Source organism: Papaver somniferum, chromosome 8 (assembly GCF_003573695.1).
Source record: "Papaver somniferum cultivar HN1 chromosome 8, ASM357369v1, whole genome shotgun sequence".
NCBI lineage: Eukaryota > Viridiplantae > Streptophyta > Magnoliopsida > Ranunculales > Papaveraceae > Papaver > Papaver somniferum.
In genome coordinates this window covers 32,919,767-32,938,459 of record NC_039365.1, presented here as the reverse complement: position 1 = coordinate 32,938,459, position 18,693 = coordinate 32,919,767, and the positions used below count along the sequence as shown (strand labels likewise).

The window sequence follows — 18,693 nt, the reverse complement described above, 5'->3', positions numbered from 1 at the left end:
GAAGAATAATCAAAAGACCCAAAGCCTTAGCCCACTTCCACAGCCGATGCATCAAAATCTGATGGAACTGTCAAACAGCAAACACCACTTCCATTCCAGAACACCGAGCTTGATGCTTCAGCTTAACACTATAGCACCCCTTTCCTTCTTTCCCAAATCCCCTTCATTTATTTTCATTCACGGAATCATTAACCTTCATCTCCCTCCATCGCCCCCACCATCTCTGCTCACAACCACCATCATAAACACAATTGAACCTCTAATTTTTATCTCTCTCAACCTTGTCATCTTATCTTATCAAAAACAGTAAACCTAGAAGCTAGGTTTGAGATGGATAGATTTAGGGCTATCACTTACAGCTGGAGAAAACATCAATTGCAGGGAAGAATTGAAGAGGGGAAACGTCTTAAAAGCATTGTTGGTGAGTGGGTCTCCATTAATTTTCGAATTGGAGTTGACTGTTTATTGTGTATAAATAGAGAAGGAAGTGTGATGTAAAACTCATGCACGGATTAGCCGGTGCACCAAGCTGTAGTTTATGTTTGTTTTCAGTATTTTCATCATGTTCTAATCTGATAAACTAGGGCTTAGATGAAACCATTAATCTATTGCTAAGTTTGATTCACGTCTGATATTATTCTTGTTGTGCTTTCTGAGCACTTCATCATTTTACTCTCACAGTGTATGTCATGCATCCACTGTGGTTAGAATACTTCTATGTTGAATGTGTCACAACTCATGCTTAATTGATTGTTATTCATCCTCTGACTAATTGTGCTTAATTAGACAGTTAGTGCTTTGGAGATATACCTTAGTTGCGATTAGAATATCCATCTTAGAGAAGGTTTAATCATCTAAGTGACTGATCTGTGATTAGTTGTATTGTGAGAAGACAGCTAATACTATGATTATCCGATTAGGTATATTATCTTAGTTGACACTAAACCATCCATTTGAGACTACCCTTAGATATGCTGAAGATTAGCTTTCTGGATAGTGGATAGAACCTAGAAGTTCACCGGTGTCCATTATAAGGGACAAGAATAGTATTGAGACTGAATTGACTTAGTGTAGGTTGAGTGGTGGATTCGACTGCCCTATTACCCTATTTATCTGCTTCTTTACAACTTACCCATTTTTGTATTCTGTTTTCTTAGTTTTATCCCTTCCAACATTCAGTCGTATCGACAACCCTTTCGTTTTTAAGGTAGTATTAGTAGAACTTAAACGTCTGGCATCACCGTAACAACTCCTTGTGGGATCGACCTGTATTTGCCATGTTTACAATAGATGTTATGCAATCAGTCAACTCCAATTCGACAGTTAATGGACACCCACTCACCAACAATGCTTTTAAAATGTTAACCCTCTTCAATTCTTCCCTGCAATTCATGTTTTCTCCAGCTTTAAGTGATAACCCTAATTCTATCTTACTCAAACCTAGAAGCTAAGATTGAGAGAACTAGGGTTAGGGTTATCTTTAACAGCTGGGGAAACATCAAATTAAATTAAATTGCAGAGAAGAAATGAAGAGGAGACAACGAATTCAGACGTTGATGGTGAGTGCGTGATTATTAATTGTTGACTTGAGACCCAATTGAGTGATTTTTGTGTATAAATAGAGGAGAGGCTGTGATGTAAAACTCATGCCTTGGGTATCCGGTGCACCAAACAGTAGTTTCAGTATTTTTCTATCATGTTCTAATTTCATAACTAGGGCTTAGCTGAAGCCATTAATCTATTGCTAGTTGTGTTCATGTTATGTTCTTATTGTGTTCAATTGTTTTAGGAAAGGTTTAATCATATGCAACCTAGGTATTTAGAGAAACTCTATGATGTGCTTCAGCTCATGCTTAAGTGATCAAACTAATCTGTCAAACTAATCTGTGATTAGTTGTGCTGTAAGAAGACAACTAATGCTAGGGATTAGTTATCTTAGTTGACATTTAACCGTCCAATTGCGACCTCCCTGGATAAATGACAGACTTGCATCCTCACCGGTGTCCATTACAAAGGATAAGAACGTAGCTTGAAACTGAATTGACTTAGCCTAGGTGAAGTGGTGGATTCGACTTCCCTAGTACCCCATTTATCTGCTTGTTTATAGCTTTCTTTGTTCACATTTGTATTCTGTTTTCTTAGTTTACCTTTCTCTTAGCATTTTTCCGTTATTTAATATATTTAGCATCTTGACTGCATAATAGCTCAGTTAGTTGTAATTCATAGTTTATGTACATAATATCTTAGCTTTTCACATTTCTGTTATTTGCTTTCACTGTCTTTAGCTTAACTTAATGCTAGTCCAGTGTACTCTATAGCTTTTAGTCGTTTCATTTGTCTGTACAAAGAATCTAATTAATTTTCTGTCCCTCTTATAGCTTGTTTGTAGATGTATATACACTAGTACAGGTTGTTGATATTAAGTTGTACGTAATCTCTATCAGATAGCTTTTGGTTATGCTTAGTATTTTTCTTAGCTAAATACACTTAATCTTGTCTGCTTTCTTTTCATAATCTTAGATTCTGTAATAAAAGTACTTGTAATGTAACAGTAGTGCGATTTTAGTATAGATAGTTTTTAGTTCATAGTGTCATCATTATGTTATATACCATTTTGCATTCACATAAGATTTTTTTTTAGATTTCCTTTCACTGATTTGTAATATATTTTAGAGTCTTGATATGAATGGAAACTTAATTTCTTTTTAGAAGACGAAATTACAGGTGAAAGAGCTATGAGAGAAGGTCAATACAATAAGGAAATATGTACCTCCTGACACCAACGATAAATCCTCGAAGAACAGAAAATAGATGGAGTGATTATATGATAGTTGAGGTAAAGTCATTTAGACCTTAGTTTTTTGAATATATTAATTAGATTCATAACTAAATAATGTATATGGTATTGGGATATATCCTTGTTCTCTGATCAGATATTTACGGGAAATTTGTTACCTTAGATCAGATGAAAATTTAGTATTTCATGTTTAGCATTTCCATCTATGGGTCATTATTCCCTTGTAAGCCTTTGGGTTGGGTGCAGTATTGGGTTGAATAACTTGACCCTTCCAAAAATTATTAGTATACTACGAAATGTCTTGGTTTGAACTATACCATTTGTGTAGTGAGTTTCATTTCCAATGTGGTTTCATTTATTTTTATTTCTTGGATGCTTTATAATATTTGTATAGATTAACACGGATGTGTTGGCTAGTGGTTAGCGCACGTTGACCGCTTAGATAGTTGTTGGCCTGGACAATGAAATTAGGTGAACTGATGGTACTTTCAAATATAGTTTTGGTTAATTTAATGGCAGTAGATATGTGATGGCAAAAATGGAAGAACAAAAAATCAGGTGAAAACCATAAAAGAAAAGGTAACTATGTCATATTTTAGTATACAAGTGTACTTACCAATATTCCTCGTCGTGTGAATTTTTAGTGAGATGTCTAGTAAATTATAGGCTGCACTGTTTTATCTTTATGTGAATATTGATTTTCTTTATGTGATTGTATAATCGCTGCTTGCTCTACATTATCACTATCAGACTATACACTGGTTTATTATCAGTGGTCAGGAGTTCTTCCAGTTAACAATCAAGATATTTTCGCGTTCCATTTATCTTGGTTAAATTCCTCTATATTACTGTTTTACCAAACATTTGAATCACATCACATGGCATGTTATTCTTGGTTTCGAGTGTTCTGTGGGTTCTTGTTCAATATTGGTGCAGATTTCATGAAGAGAATGCCAATCCTTGAGCTTAACTATGAATTTATATGTACAAGTAACACTAGAAGCAGAAGTATCAAACAAGGGAACACTTGCGTTGTATGGTCGTCTTGGGTTTATCAGGGCAAAAAGGCTCTTCAGGTACTACTTGAATGGAACTGATACTTTCCGGCTTAAATTATTGTTTCCTCAGCCAGAGCTAAATTTAGGATGGAAAATTAACGAAGATGGTCATTGTCATAGCAATCAGCAGTTTGAGTAAGGAAGTTCTAAGGTCTATTAAGACTTAAGAGGGCATCTGGTTCAAGTTTTTGCAGGTATCAATATGACCCGTCATCATTTTTGTTGCATCACTAGAGTAACTACACTGAAAATTAAGCAAACATGTAGTGTAAAACTTCATTTTCAATTTTATCACAAATACTTCACCATCCAATATACAGTGTATCTGGAAATCGAGATATAAATTGATATCAATGTGCAGCTTGAAAATTTAAAGATAGGACTCGTTGTACAAAATATTCTCTGTCACTTGCAACATGTTATGCACAATTCTAGTGATACCTCCTAAGTGATTGCATTTAATTTGTCAAACCGCCAATCAAAAACTCTAGATTAAAGCATAATACATTAGTAGAAACAAAACGTAACACCAAGTAATGTTGTGTTTGTTGCTCTCAATTTTAATTTCTTTTACGAACAATTCATTGTTGTACCGTGTAACAGGGCCCAAAATCCTATGTGCCGGTATCCACACGGCCTCTCGGTCCATCCTAGTAATATAATGGCATGTGCACATTTTTCCTAAATATCATGATGAATTGTAGAATAAAACATATTTAGCTTAGTTAATATAGTTAGATTAATTAGTTGAACTAAAAGTTATAAAATTTGTTTTTGTTAGATTGAAATCATGGATTTTGTTGGAAGATTTTTGAGAAAAAAAATTGTTTTGAGATTTTTTTATAAGGAAAATGAAACAACACTAGCCAAACATTTCTAATAAGAGGATTGCACAGCTGTTTAATGGCTTGATTCTCCAAATTACATAGGAAATCAACACTTTCAGAAATCACAATATGAAAAGTCGGCATGCTCGATTGAAAAAAAAAAGCATGCCGACTAAGTACCTTCATAGCCCAGTCCAAAAACAGTCGGCATACTTTTGTATGCCGACCAAACTAAGTCAGCACGCCCGACAAGAAACTAAGCATTCCGACCAAACTTAGTCGGCACGCTCGACAAGAAACAAGGCATGCCGACCGAACAGAGTTTTCCGCATTTACAGTCGTCTTGTTCGAAATTGCAACACACTGACGACTGTTTATGAGTCGTCGTCTTATTTTTACAAAACCATGACGACCAACAACAAAATTTGATACAAGAAAACTTGTTTTCTGGGAGTTAATAATCGTCAAGGTTTAACTTTTCAAAACTTGGGGTCTATTCATGCTACATCACTAGTCTCCAAGGTTTAGGGGTTAAGACCATGACGACCCTGTAAATGTTACTTTCAGAAATAAAATTCTTTAAAAAGTCGTCACGCTATTCACCCTACAACCTTGGCGACTAAAAATATGAAAAGTCTCCATGCTCGACGAAGAGATACCATGACGACTGTATAACTGTAATTTAACAATTTTTGGCTTTTTCCGACCTAATATGTCATTCAAACAACAAAACAAAGTACTAGATAGAGTATGAAAGAATTAATCAACAATAAAAAAAAAAAATCTAGTCTACGATTTCTTTTTTCCGTTTAAAAACGATGAAATATTGAGAAGAAGAAAGGAATTGATCATTATATTGATGAAGAAGAAGAAGTAAAAGAATAAGGTTTAAGTCTAAAATCAAAAAGACAATAATTTTTTGGTTGTTATTAGAGCAAGGGCTATGAGTAGTGTCACTCTTTCATTTGAAGGAGTGAACTACAAATTTGCTCTAATTGGAGGATGTAATGGGTAGTTTTTACCCCACTTCCACCCCCAGTTCGTTCGTACACCCGTTCTCCGTGTACACTAGATGGGGGACTGTCCTCCGTTTGAGAAAATAAAGCTACACGGAAAACAGTCTTCCGTATAGCAAAAAAAACTGAGTTGTCCCCCGTCGGTATTGTGTTTTACTATCTCACAGAAGGACCGTCCCCTGTGTATGTTTAAATTTAGATTTTTAAATACTAAACTTTCCCTCCAATCATTATTTCATTATTTTGAATTCTTTTTTTATAAACGGGAGATAGTTACCTTCTAGTGTATTTTTTTTCTTTTTTGTCCGTAGTGGTTTCACTCCTTCCATTGAACTAGTCGCCCTTCATATGAATGAGTTAGTCTTCATTTGGAGACTACCCATAGCCCATGCTTTAAGGGAAAGGGTAATTAGGTAACTTCATACATATTAGACACCCCTTAGCCCATTATTGAGGTTGGGAACAAAATTTGGATACCCCAATCAATCTGAATATACCTCAATTTGACCGATTATTTTTAAAGAAGTGTCGCGTGTGCATCCTTAATAAATTTCAAATCCATTTTTGTGCACATTATTTTTAAAGAATGTTAACTTGATACGCTGATCTGATTTGATTAGTTAAGTAGTTAGGGGTAGTCTCACTATCGTATACTCCCTCTGTTGTTTTTTATATGTCCTATATTCTATTTTGGTCTGTCTTTTTTTATCTGTCCGTTCTGGTTATAGATATATTTTCCGCTTAAACTATCAAATATATCCTTTATTTTTTATAATCATATAAAATCATTTTAAATATAAACTCAATCCAAAATCTTAACTAAGTATCACCATATATAAAGAAAAGAATTTATTCATTATCTTTCATATAGGCTTAACCAGAGAAGTGGACCTAGGCAGTTTTGTGCAGTTATTCGATATATATTTGGCATTCCACTTTTTAAAGAAGGGGGGTATGCTCCATCTTTGACGGGGAGATGGATATCTTTGGCGACCATGCATTGCGTTGTTCTCATGAAATCGGTCTTAAGTTCAGGCATGATTTAGTAAGCGACACCTTTGCCGACATGTGCTATCGGGAAGGAGTGCCAACTAGGAAAGAGTTTGATTTAGGATTCCATTCCAATAATGGCATGTCTTTGAAACCGGCCGATATTCTGGTCTATAATTGGGATAATGGCCATGATGTATGTTTGGATGTAACGGGTGTCTCCCCTTTTACTGGAAGTGATGTATGCACTTTTGTGCCTAGACAAGCAATTGGTAACGTTGTAGATCGGAAGCATAACAAATATCTGGAAAAGTGTATTGCTTAGGGGTTTGATTTTGGAGTCCTTGTTTTTACTACTTTGGGGGAATTAGGTGGAGATACTATAGATTTTCTGAAAAGACTACGAAATTACATGGCTATTCATGATGCGAAATGTAAAAGTGGGAGATTTCCTTTTCCGTGGGATGAGTTGTCATTTAAAAAGGGATTGGAGCTCAGCTTTTTACTCGGCTCCCATCCAATTTCTTGTCTAACATTGATAATGTAGAATAATCATTTGTTTTAAAGAGATTAATCATCATTCCCTTTTTAAATAAAAATGTTTATGGACATCTACAAAATTCCTAATAAAGCTTCTAAATATGGATTCCATAATAAAACCAAGATATCTTTATTTTTATTTTCTTAAAACATTTCCAAAGATAATAATGTTATCCCATTAATATTTTTTATTTTTTTGGCTATAATTTTAGTAATAATATAACATTTAATAGGGTTAGTCAAGACATTTCTAATGGTCCCTTTAATATCTTGGCTTTGTCAATTAGGACGGTTAACAAAAGACAGAGAAAGTATGTATTTTTTTTAATACGAAAGAAATTCATTGGTTGAAATAGTGATATATATTGTTCTGTTACGAGCATTAACAGCTGAAACAAGCCAACTAGGAACATAAGAAAACCAATTATTTGTCTCATTAATAGACATAGGATGTTCTGCTACTGTATAAACAACTTTATTAATTTTATGATAAAAGAACAACTCTAGCTGACGAAACTATACAATAAAAATATATAATCATTGATAATACTAGATGAGGTCCATTTAACTACTCCCTTATTTCCTTTTAAAGCATTAACTACCCTCAGACTGTATTCTTATACATACCGAGAGTATTATCTCCCATTTCCTTTATGCACTTGATGGCTTCTAGTACCGCTAATGCTTCTGCATATTATGGATCTAGACCCTCTCATAGGGAATCTCGTCGACATAAATTCCAAAATTAGATTGAAGAATGAAATTGAAAAGTCACGCAGACCCTCGTCGGAGAGTGTGCAAGAAATAAAAATCCAATGTATCTTGAAAGGAAGATTATAAGACATGTTCTTGTTGGATTTCTGTTCGCTAATAGTTCAGGTACATACTAGGTTGATTCTTGGATATTGATTTTTGAGATCGTCCAAGTAAACTCGTCTACGTATCAGGTAGTGGATATTTACTGTTGATATGTGCTATTGATTGTGACAAGTTTGTCCATACAGGTTTCCTAATGAAAAAGTTGGTGGTGTACTTTGTACCCTCTCCTTTTCAACATGACTTCTACTTAATACACGCTCCTCAAATTGATAAAGGCTAACACCAAAAAAATAAACATAAAAGAAAAATATTACTTTTATTAGACAAAGAAACAAAGAAAAAGAAAAAGAAACAACTCAACATTAGTAAGAAGAGATAGGGAAGATGTGGGAGCTTCATCAACAAAAACACCCAAAAAATTACAGACCCTTGGTAAATAGATCAACCACTTGTCCTTCAGACCTGATATTAAGTATTTTCAGAAAAATATTGTCGACAAGTTTTCGTATGATATGAAAATCCATTTCCACCGGATTCGTCCTGGCATGATAAACAGGGTTAAAACTAAGACTAATAGAACTTGTATTATTATAAAATAACTTAATAGTATGCTTCATAACAATATTGGACTCAGTAGGAAATCCACTGAAGTTCTGAAGCTGTAGAAGACAAACACTTGAATTCAACTTCACAAGAATACCTAGAAACAATTAGTTGTTTCTTGGAAGACTAAGAGATTAGACCACAACTCATAAACACAACATAACCATAAGTAGACCTTTTTGTATCATGACAACCAGCCCAATCAGAATATGAATAAGCTTCTAGAGAATGAATACCACCACCACTTAAAGTAATACATGAACTAATTATACCCTTCAAGTATATCAGAATGACCTCTTAACTAAAAGAAAATGCACATGAGTTGGTGCACGCGTAAATTTTGAAACATAGTTCACACCGTAACACAAATTAAGTCTTGTAAGAATCAAATATTCAAACCACGGACTAACGTATAATCTTCTGGATTTGGAGGTAAAGTACCATCATGAATAGAAGCTCTTGATCAGTTTTAACTACCGATGTATCACAGATCTTACATTCCAGCATATTAGCATTAACAAGTAACTTAGAACATATATTTTCTGGGTCAAGACCAGAGAATCAGATTTCCTACCTTCTTTTATACCCAAGAAGTAATGAAGATCACAAAAAATCTTCATTGCAAATCAGTACTTAAAAGTGTAGTCAGCAAATAATCAGAACTACTGGTTAGGATGATGTCATCCATATAACAACAAAAAAACATTTCAGAGTCAGTAGTGTAAGTAAACTTAGAATAATCACATGATGATCCATGACAAATCCAAAACAGAGAAGAAATTTGCTTATATCAAACCAGGCTCTAGGAGCCTGTTTTAAGACATATAAACTCATCTGCAAGTGACAAACATGATTAGGAATCACAAAACTAACAAACCCTGGGGTTGTGACATATAAATATTTTAGGGTGTTAGTAGTTTGAAGTTTGAATTAAATCTAAACCTGATAGTCTTTAGGGAATCTACAATTTATATTTTAAACGTGAGTATTTCATATAGTTAGGGTATTTATTTTTTTTAAGCCAATATAAAAGCCGTTTAGTTACTAATAAAATAATGAAAAAAATCATAAGCATTATTCTCACAAGTACTTTTTTTCTTACAGTGATGATTTCAATTTGTTGATCAAATTATATTTATTTGAAAAACATGCAAAATCGTGTAACACCACCTTGCAATTTTACGACTAAAGAACACCATTGTTATCTTTTTAGCATATGATATAAAATTTTATGCTATTATGCAAGCTTACCAGGATAATATTAACCTAAACAATTATAAAGTTTAACAAGTATTGAATTACCAAGAGGAATGATGTCGAGTATGTATTTTTGGGTGCTTTAATCAAATATAATAAATTATAATCACCTTGTAAGTATTTGAAAACTTATAAACTGATTATGAGATGTTATATTATTTTAAGTAATTTTATTAGGGAAAATTAAACATGTTATCCTTCTGGAGAAGTTGTTCTTCCATATTGTTACCATAACCCATTGCCTTGTTCATTACCAGGTTTTGAGAAATGTGGAAATATAATAGCAATAACTGGACGATCTTGTTAAACACATGTTGCGCATCAAGTAAGAAGATCAAGAAATTTTTATTTTGGTAGTGACGAAGGTGATTTATCGTATGATGTCAAAGAGGATAATGAATATGGCAGCATATATCAATGAAATCAAGTACGTATGTGAAAAATAAACACAAAGTTAATGAAGACGATGATGATGATAGATATGATTATCAAGAATAGTATCAAGAATATATAAAAGGTGCAACAAAGCATATGAATTGAATGATGAGATGTAAAAGTTTTATTAAATTATATTCAACCTTTAATTATATTGTGTTATGTAACTATTTTTTTTTTTAGTTTCATATCATTATTGTAATCTTGCAAACAAAAAAAAAAGGGTCTATACTTAGATTTTCACAAGGTTATTTCAAACTTGATAATTATGTCCTGATAATCTCCTTTTGTCGTCGGAGAAGTTTATAACGAAACACGATTTTGATTTTTCTTAATCAACTCATGAAAACTTAGTTGATTTATTACAGAAACAACAAATAAGATGTTCGCTATCACCATAACCATCAATACTAATAATGTAATATTATGAACAAGGCCAACAATCACACTAATGGACGAAGTGCTGAAAATTGTCACTTTACATACACATTTTTAATCAGTAAGTTCTTGTTATTTAGTCGTATCTATATATTTTGTTAGTTTTTTTTTCAAAAAAATCTCACATGTATGAGATTTGGGCGCAGTTTGGTCAGCGCATCTGTTTTGTGTACAAAGGGCCATAGGTTTGAATCCCGTCACCTTGACTGTAGATCCTCTCCTTTCAGTCGAGTTATGATAAACCTTCTAAAAATTTTACAAATCCTTAATAATCTCTGAAGAATTCATTGATTCTTCATCCAGTTTTTTGCGCTTTCTGTTATTTTCACACATGTCCATTCTTGTATTTTGTGTTTAATCAGGTCTTGTTCATCAATATCTTCTTCTACATTATTTCCTTATTAAAATTAAACTTCAAAGCGTCATCGGATTTGGTTTGAGTCATTTACCTTTTAATAACATATTTAGGGTTTATTCATCATGTAATACTTTTTTTTGTTTGTTTACAAGTGGAGGCATAAATAATCTTGATGATGATTTTCTGAGTAATAAAGTATTTATAAAAGGAGTTTTTAATAGGTTGAAAAGACCCAGAAACATTGTTCAGATGTTGAATTCTTCTCAGTTGGGGACTCGAAGAGTATTTCCCACCCGAACTAACTATCATGTGCATGGTGCAATTTTTCGAGAAAATGAAGATGTAGACGACGATGAAAACATGCATGTTGAGGCGTACAAACCTCTCTTGGATATTACAGTGGATAATTGTTCTAGTGAGCCAGATAAATCACTGCCTCATAAATCGTTGATATGGACGTTCATCGACTACAAACAAGTTCGAATCAAGGATGTTACAAATATCAGCATTAGTGCGGGTGTTGGGAAAGTTAATCTCGGTAAGTGAATGAACCCAATTTTGATAGTATCATGGTAATTCATCGTAGGAAAAGTAAACCAATGGCGATGCCTATTAGCTCTTACCGGTAAAACTTCGCAAATCGTCTTATCTATTGTGATAACTTTTATGAACCTTTTTTAAAAAAAATTAAATCTAAGGACTATTCATTTGTTTGAGAATCTTCAATTAGTTGGTAACTCAGTATTATTAGATGTTAGACTTGAGTTTGTAATATCGTTCAAACCTTGTACTAAAATCCATTAAATGATGAATCTTTGATTATTAATGGCAATCAACCACATGACACATCATGATACAAGAAAATTAGGATACATGTGGCTTTATCCATGCATCATCATATAACCATTTCTGGGTTTGGATTAACAATGATTGACTTTCAAGGAAGAACCATTTAAGGTATGGGTGGCTAGAGAAACTGTACTATCATTGATCAATTAGAGGTAACAGGAGCTGAGACAACTTTTCAGTGGGAAATTGAAATGAGTATCTACCATATCATCTTCCAAAACAATTTGTATCCCACTTTCATGATGATAGTAGGAGTATATGTCAAAGATAGAGAAAGAAGATCCCCAAAAAGCTCTGACTTTCAAAATAATTTGTAGTTTGATATCAATTTAAAGTTATGGCTTTTGTATTACCAAGTAGATACAATATCATTCGGGGACCAAACCTATCGCTTTTTTGTAATAGATTTTCTATCCAGATTAACTGGAGATAGGAGAGTCTGCTAGCCATAACGAACTGCCTAAACATACAAAACTACAACGTTACAAGTTACAAACACAAACGACTTCATTGGAAGGCGTTTGCTATGTCTTTATGCTTGAGGTTTCATCCTATTTTATGAAAAAAATTAAAAAAAATAGTTGCTGATATTTTTCACACCTAAAAAACATTGTATTCTAATTTGGGTAACAAACTTTTCTTTTGAAATAGTGAGTCACGCTTTATGCCACTTATTATTTGATGAGGGAGGATCCCCTCAAACTCCTATTTTCACAATATCTCACACTCTGGACACTAATTTGTTTTTATAAAAACTAAACATTAGCAGCGTATTTGAAGCTAATATATTGAAGATATGTTTGTTTTACAAAGCTCTACATACCCACAAAAAATTAGCACATCCCGATAACTCCACCATCCACTACTTTGAAAATCAACCATCGAAAATCAATGACTTTTCATCCGTTAAAATTAATACTGAATGGTGAAATTTGGTATTTAGGAATTTCCTCATTATTTTGAGGGTGTGTAAAGCAATGTAAGAAGAAAATATCCCCAAGTTATTAGCTTCAAATACGCTACCGTTCAAGTTTTATTAAAAAAAATGTATCCTAATATAAGATAGTGTGAATTTAATAGTGTGAGGGATAATCCCTCTTATTTGATATATATCTCCATATCACCGAAACTTAGAACATGTTTGGGAACCTGAATAACCCAACTTACGTTGAGTTATCCTTATAAATACGGTTATTATGTGTTTGTTTCCTACATATTCCAACTGTGGACTGGGATATCAAAACCTTTAGTGATTTTCGAACTCTAAGAAAAAAATTATATTATTCTATTATAAAATTTTTCTCCCCATTTTCCAACCAGGAATAGTGCAATAGACTCCACTACTAAACCCACAAAGGTTTTATAAATACGTTCCTTTCTACATACTTCTTCAAGCTTCACATTTCTTTCTCTATAGAAATCTCATGTACCAAAATTAAAATATAGATTGTTATGATTAATAAGCTTTTCACCCGTAACCACTTTCGCATGGAGTGTATAAATGATTTGTTTCTTGATGATGGAAGTGTTGGAACTATACAAGAAATCGATCATGAGATACCGGAAGATAATAACAAAGGTTCTAGACTTGGGAGAAATAGAGAGCGAGATTTAGCTTCAGAATTTCGTACTTCAATCGATAACACAATGTAGAATAATTTACGTCGTCATTGTACCATCTAGTTTTTTATTATTAATTTTATCGAACTCTTGTTAACTTTTATTTTTATTTTTTGTAAGTAAGATTTGATTAGGAAACTAAGAAGAGGCCGGAGCCGTGATTACATCTGAAGTAGATCCATCTAATACTTGGAGTTTAAGATTAATACATAAGGGGAGATTAATCCCACTCAATAATATTTTCAAAATGTTTTGCTTCTTTAGTTAGAATATCTGCTACTGCATTTTCGGATTTAGGAACAAAATAGAAATCCAGAAAATTTACACAATTAGAAGTTTTTTTATTTGCTTCCTCCAAAATAGCCTTGTTGGTCCAAGACATGTCTGTTGAACAGCCATTTAAACTTCTGATTAAAATTTTACAGTCACTTTCTTTGTTGAAATCTTATAGATGTTTCTCTTCTACCCAAGATGTTGCCTGCAAAATTCCCACTGCTTCTGCATCTTGTGGATATGAACAAGTTGATGGTCCTGCTCTTCCTCCTTCAAAAGTTCATGTATCACCTCTTAAGATTAAAGCAAAACTGGATGGAATAGTTTCAAATATCCAAGAAGCATCCACATTAATCTTTTTTGTATTTTTATCCGGGGGAGTCCATGGGATGTTCTTTTTCTTATTCTTCTTTCCTTTTAAGATACTTGTAGGTCTCTCCTTTCTTGTCCATAAGTCTACATGTCTTTGGATTTCTTTTGCTAATTGTTGAGAGGTCTATGTGTTTCCTTGGAAATTTTTATTGCATCTTGCTTTCCAATAAACCATATTTTCATAGCCACCAGTTTTAAGGGTATCACTGAATTGGGTGTTTGAAACAAATTATTACAGATGTCAATTATTTTCGTAGAAGCACTAAAGTTTATATGGACAGCGTTTGGTTCTCACTCCCAAACTTCCTTTGCAAAAGGAAATTGCAGCAAAATGTGTTCTATAGTCTCTTCATGTTCACCGCAAAAGTTGCATTTTGGGTTAATGTCTCTGATGATACCTTTTATTTTTGAGTTTGTTGACATAGCATTATGTAAACATTTCCACAAAAAAAGCTAGGTTCTAGTTGAAACTCCTAATTAAATTCAATAGAGATTTATAGAAATTGTCACGTTAGAGGAATTTATACTATTCTCACTCGGGAGTTTGAAACAAACATCATTTATATTAACTTTCTGTTGGATAGCGTGTCAAACAAACACAATTTGAGTTAACCCGGGATATGATAGAATTTCAGACAAGCATCACTAAGTTTATCATAAATAAATTAAATTAAGATAACCTATCTTAGGATATGTTATCTCAGATTATGAGATACCACAATCCAAAAAATCGGTTTCTCAAATCAAACTTTTTCCGCCATTCTAAAGATCTAATCGTTCTCTGGTTTAGTTATTTTAATCTTTATACTTGATATTTTGTTAATGTTTTTCAATATTTTCTAATCTTTTTATATACTCACAGAGTTTAGCAGTATTTTCTTTTGGTTTTCTTTTTCTCAGAATCATATTTTCTTATCTATCATCTAACTAAAAAAAATCATGGATCTTAAATCTTGTTGCAGGTGTCCTGACATAGCGATTGTGAGGTATCCAGTGGTTGCATTCAGAATGTTACATGCTTCTGGATATAGAACAGTGGTGTTACAGATGTGTTTTGGGGTAAAAACTGATTCTGTTATTTTTGGTAAATTTGGGGTGTGTTGAATGAGAATCGAATTCACCCACTATAAGTCATTGAGCACACCTTGATCTCATAGGAAGTGGAGGAAGTTAAGTAGTGGAGTTGTGCGTAAGGTGGTGATCATCGTGTTTCCGTTATGAAGGAAGATTGATCACGTTTTCACCCACTACTCTTATTACTATTAACTGTTTGTCTTTCCTGACACTTTCTAATAATGGGCACGTTGCGCGCCGCACGCTGTAAACCGCCAGACCAATACCCCAATGAACATCCCCCAGTTTGTGACATGTTCGATGTCTCGAGTAAGTGGGTCGAGTCGCGAGACTCGTCGTTGAAAGAAGCACACAGTGATTTTAGGTCAAATAATAAATTATTTGTGAAACCAATATTTATAAAACATCGCTTATAATCGATGTGTATGAAGCATCGATTTTAAACAAGCGACTGAAAAATAATCGATGTGCTAGAAGCATCGTTGTTTTAGATCTCGATTGAATCAGTCACGAATTGATCGTCTTAAAGAAATAGCACGACCGGAAACCTTTGGTTGATCGTTTGAGGGCCCTATGGGCGATATATCACTTGGTCGATCACTCCCTCTGGAGGAGGGATGGCCGGTGATCACAATGCTATCCTTTTGTTTTTATGAAAATAAATCTACACCATCCAACTAGGCTAGCGAAGTTGGACGGACGAGATGATTTGCGGCAGTTACATATTGTCGTTGATGTAATTTAGGGTTTAGGGGCCACGCGTCCAACCCTCTTTGGGCGAGCGATACAAGGCACTGAACGTTAGTTCGAACATGTCGATTGATCATGTGCAAAGACGGGTCGCCGGCGATCATGCTGATGCCTTCGGGGCCGTCTAAAATTGAATCTAAGCCACTCGTTCTGGCCGACAAAGATGTATGGTTGTGATCGATTTGCGATAGTAGCCTGCTTCCGCAAAGCAATTTTAGGGTTTTCAAACAACGCGTTCGCCCTACTCTGGATTTGATGTGTTTTTTTCTTGCTATGAGCAAGTCGATCGACCAAGGGTGGAGTCGGGTCGACGGCTAATGCGTTGCATCTCTTGGGCCATCTTAAATTAGATCTAAGCCACTTGATTTGGCAGGAGAAGATGGGTGGTCACGATCGATTTGCGGCAGTAGCATATTGCCGCAAATATAAATTAGGGTTTTAAGACGGCCGCATCCACCCTAGTTCAATCGAACAGTTGATGCGTCATTGACTTCCCATGAGCAAGTCGATCGATTTGGAATGAAATTGGGCGGACGGTGAACGCATTGGTACCTCTTTGACCGTTCGAGACGCGATCTAAGCCGTTCAACTAGGCTGTCCAAGTTGGACGGATGCGACGGATTTCGAGACCACTTTTGTCGGTCTTAGCTCGTTTGAGCTATTTTTTATACACCGGGATCACCCATGTTTTGGTGAGCGTTCAAGGATGTAGCGGACGAGCTAAAGGAATTTCGACCGGTCGGGATGTTAGTGGGCCTGCCGGCGTTTATCATGATGATCGCCTAGTTCCGTTAGTAGTAGGCGAAGCTGGTTGAATTGTGTGGACAAATCATGTGGCCGTGATCATCTTTTAAGAATGATATGGACAGTCTAGATTTTTCTTAAGGAATTAAACGCGTTCGATCGCGCTGACTTTTAATTAAAAGGTGTGTAAACACACTGATCTCTTTGTCAGAGGGTGGTGTAGCCTATATGAGTGTTTTCATGCAGGTCTCAATACTGATACTTTGGGAGATTTATGCTACTCCGTTATGAGTGAACATTAATCATCATGTCATGTCAATATTGAGAGTTCAACTGAGAACATAGATTAGGAAAACACCAGGCAGGCTCCGGTATTAGAGAGTAATACAACTAGGAGCTTAAATACTCATTAGGCTCTATACTAGTGAAAAATTCATCTAGGAGCTTGAGTTTCAATATAATATTAATAGAGACATAGGCACTCATCAAATTCTGATATATTCTCCAAATTCCTTGCGAAATATAGATATATCAAGGTCTACTACTTCTGGTGCCAGGTCAGGTAGACAGACTTTTACAGTTTTCGCCCTTAGCTAAAAACCACCATCAATATTAAGTCCCCTACTTAGCACGTACCAATGACATTGTTGCGGGGTATGCACTAGATGGTGACAGACGAAAAATAAAATTGAAAAGACGAAGGAGGTAGATATTACTAGGGAAATCCAAATCGACCTTCATCAGCGGGGTCATACGGCCAGTAGATTTCGTAGTAGCGTGTTGCTAGCTCAGTTATGGGGTATGAGTGCGGTGCGCTCAGTCATCCATTCCCATTCATGGATCAAGAAGGAATCCTTCGTCTGTTCAAACTCTGGAAACTCCGTTCATATGAAAAGGGGTATCGACCCTCTTCTGTTTTTGTTGCTCGTCTGGCTTTATGCTTAGGGGCCGCGCGGCCAACCCTTTTTGGGAGAGCGATTCAAGGAACTGAACGTTAATTCAAACATGACGATTGATCATGTGCAAAGACGGGTCACCGGCGATCATACTGATGCTTTCGGGTCCGTCTAAAATTGAATCTAAGCCACTCGATCTGGCCGGAAAATATGGATGGTTGTGATCGGTTTGCGACAATAGCGTGTTTCCGCAAAGCAATTTTAGGGTTTTCAAACTGCGCGTTCTCCCTACTTTGGGAAGGTGATTTGATGTGCTTTGGTCTTGCTATGTGCAAGTCGACCGACCAAGGGTGGAGTCGGGTCGACGACGAACGCGTTAGCATCTCCTGGGCCATCTAAAATTAGATCTAAGCCACTTGATTTGGAAGGCAAAGATGGGTGGTCACGATCGATTTGCGGCAGTAGTATATTGCCGCAAATATAAATTAAGGTTTTAAGACGGCTGCGTCCATCCTAGTTCAATCGAATAGTTGATGCGTCATTGACTTCCGATGAACAAGTCGAACGATTGGGAATAAAATTGGGACGACGGTGAATGCATTGCCACCTCTTTGATCGTTCGAGACGCGATCTAAGCCGTCCAACTAGACCGGCTAAGTTGGACGGATGCGATGGATTTTGAGACCGTTTCTCGTTTGAGCTATTTTTTATACAGAGCGCTCACCCATGTTTTGGTGAGAGTGCAAGGATGTAGCGGACGAGCTAAAGGAATTTCGACCGGTCGGGATGTTAATGGACCCGCCGGCGTTTATCATGACGATCTCCTAGTTCCGTTAGTAGTAGGAGAGGGTGGTTGAATTGCGTGGAAAAATCGTGCGGCTGTGATCATCTTTTAAGACTGATATGGACAGTCTAGATTTTCCTTAAAGAATTAAACGTGTTCGATTGCGCTGACTTTTAATCAAAAGGTGCATAAA

At 35.2% G+C, this 18,693-nt stretch overlaps 1 long non-coding RNA gene across 1 annotated transcript; it reads left to right on the top strand.

The window, feature by feature from the left end:
* Positions 1–213: 213 nt before the first annotated feature.
* Positions 214–3,149, top strand: LOC113305475. Its single transcript, XR_003338504.1, has 2 exons — positions 214–421; positions 2,710–3,149. It is a non-coding gene; the product is annotated as an uncharacterized LOC113305475 (long non-coding RNA).
* The last annotated feature ends 15,544 nt before the right edge of the window (positions 3,150–18,693 follow it).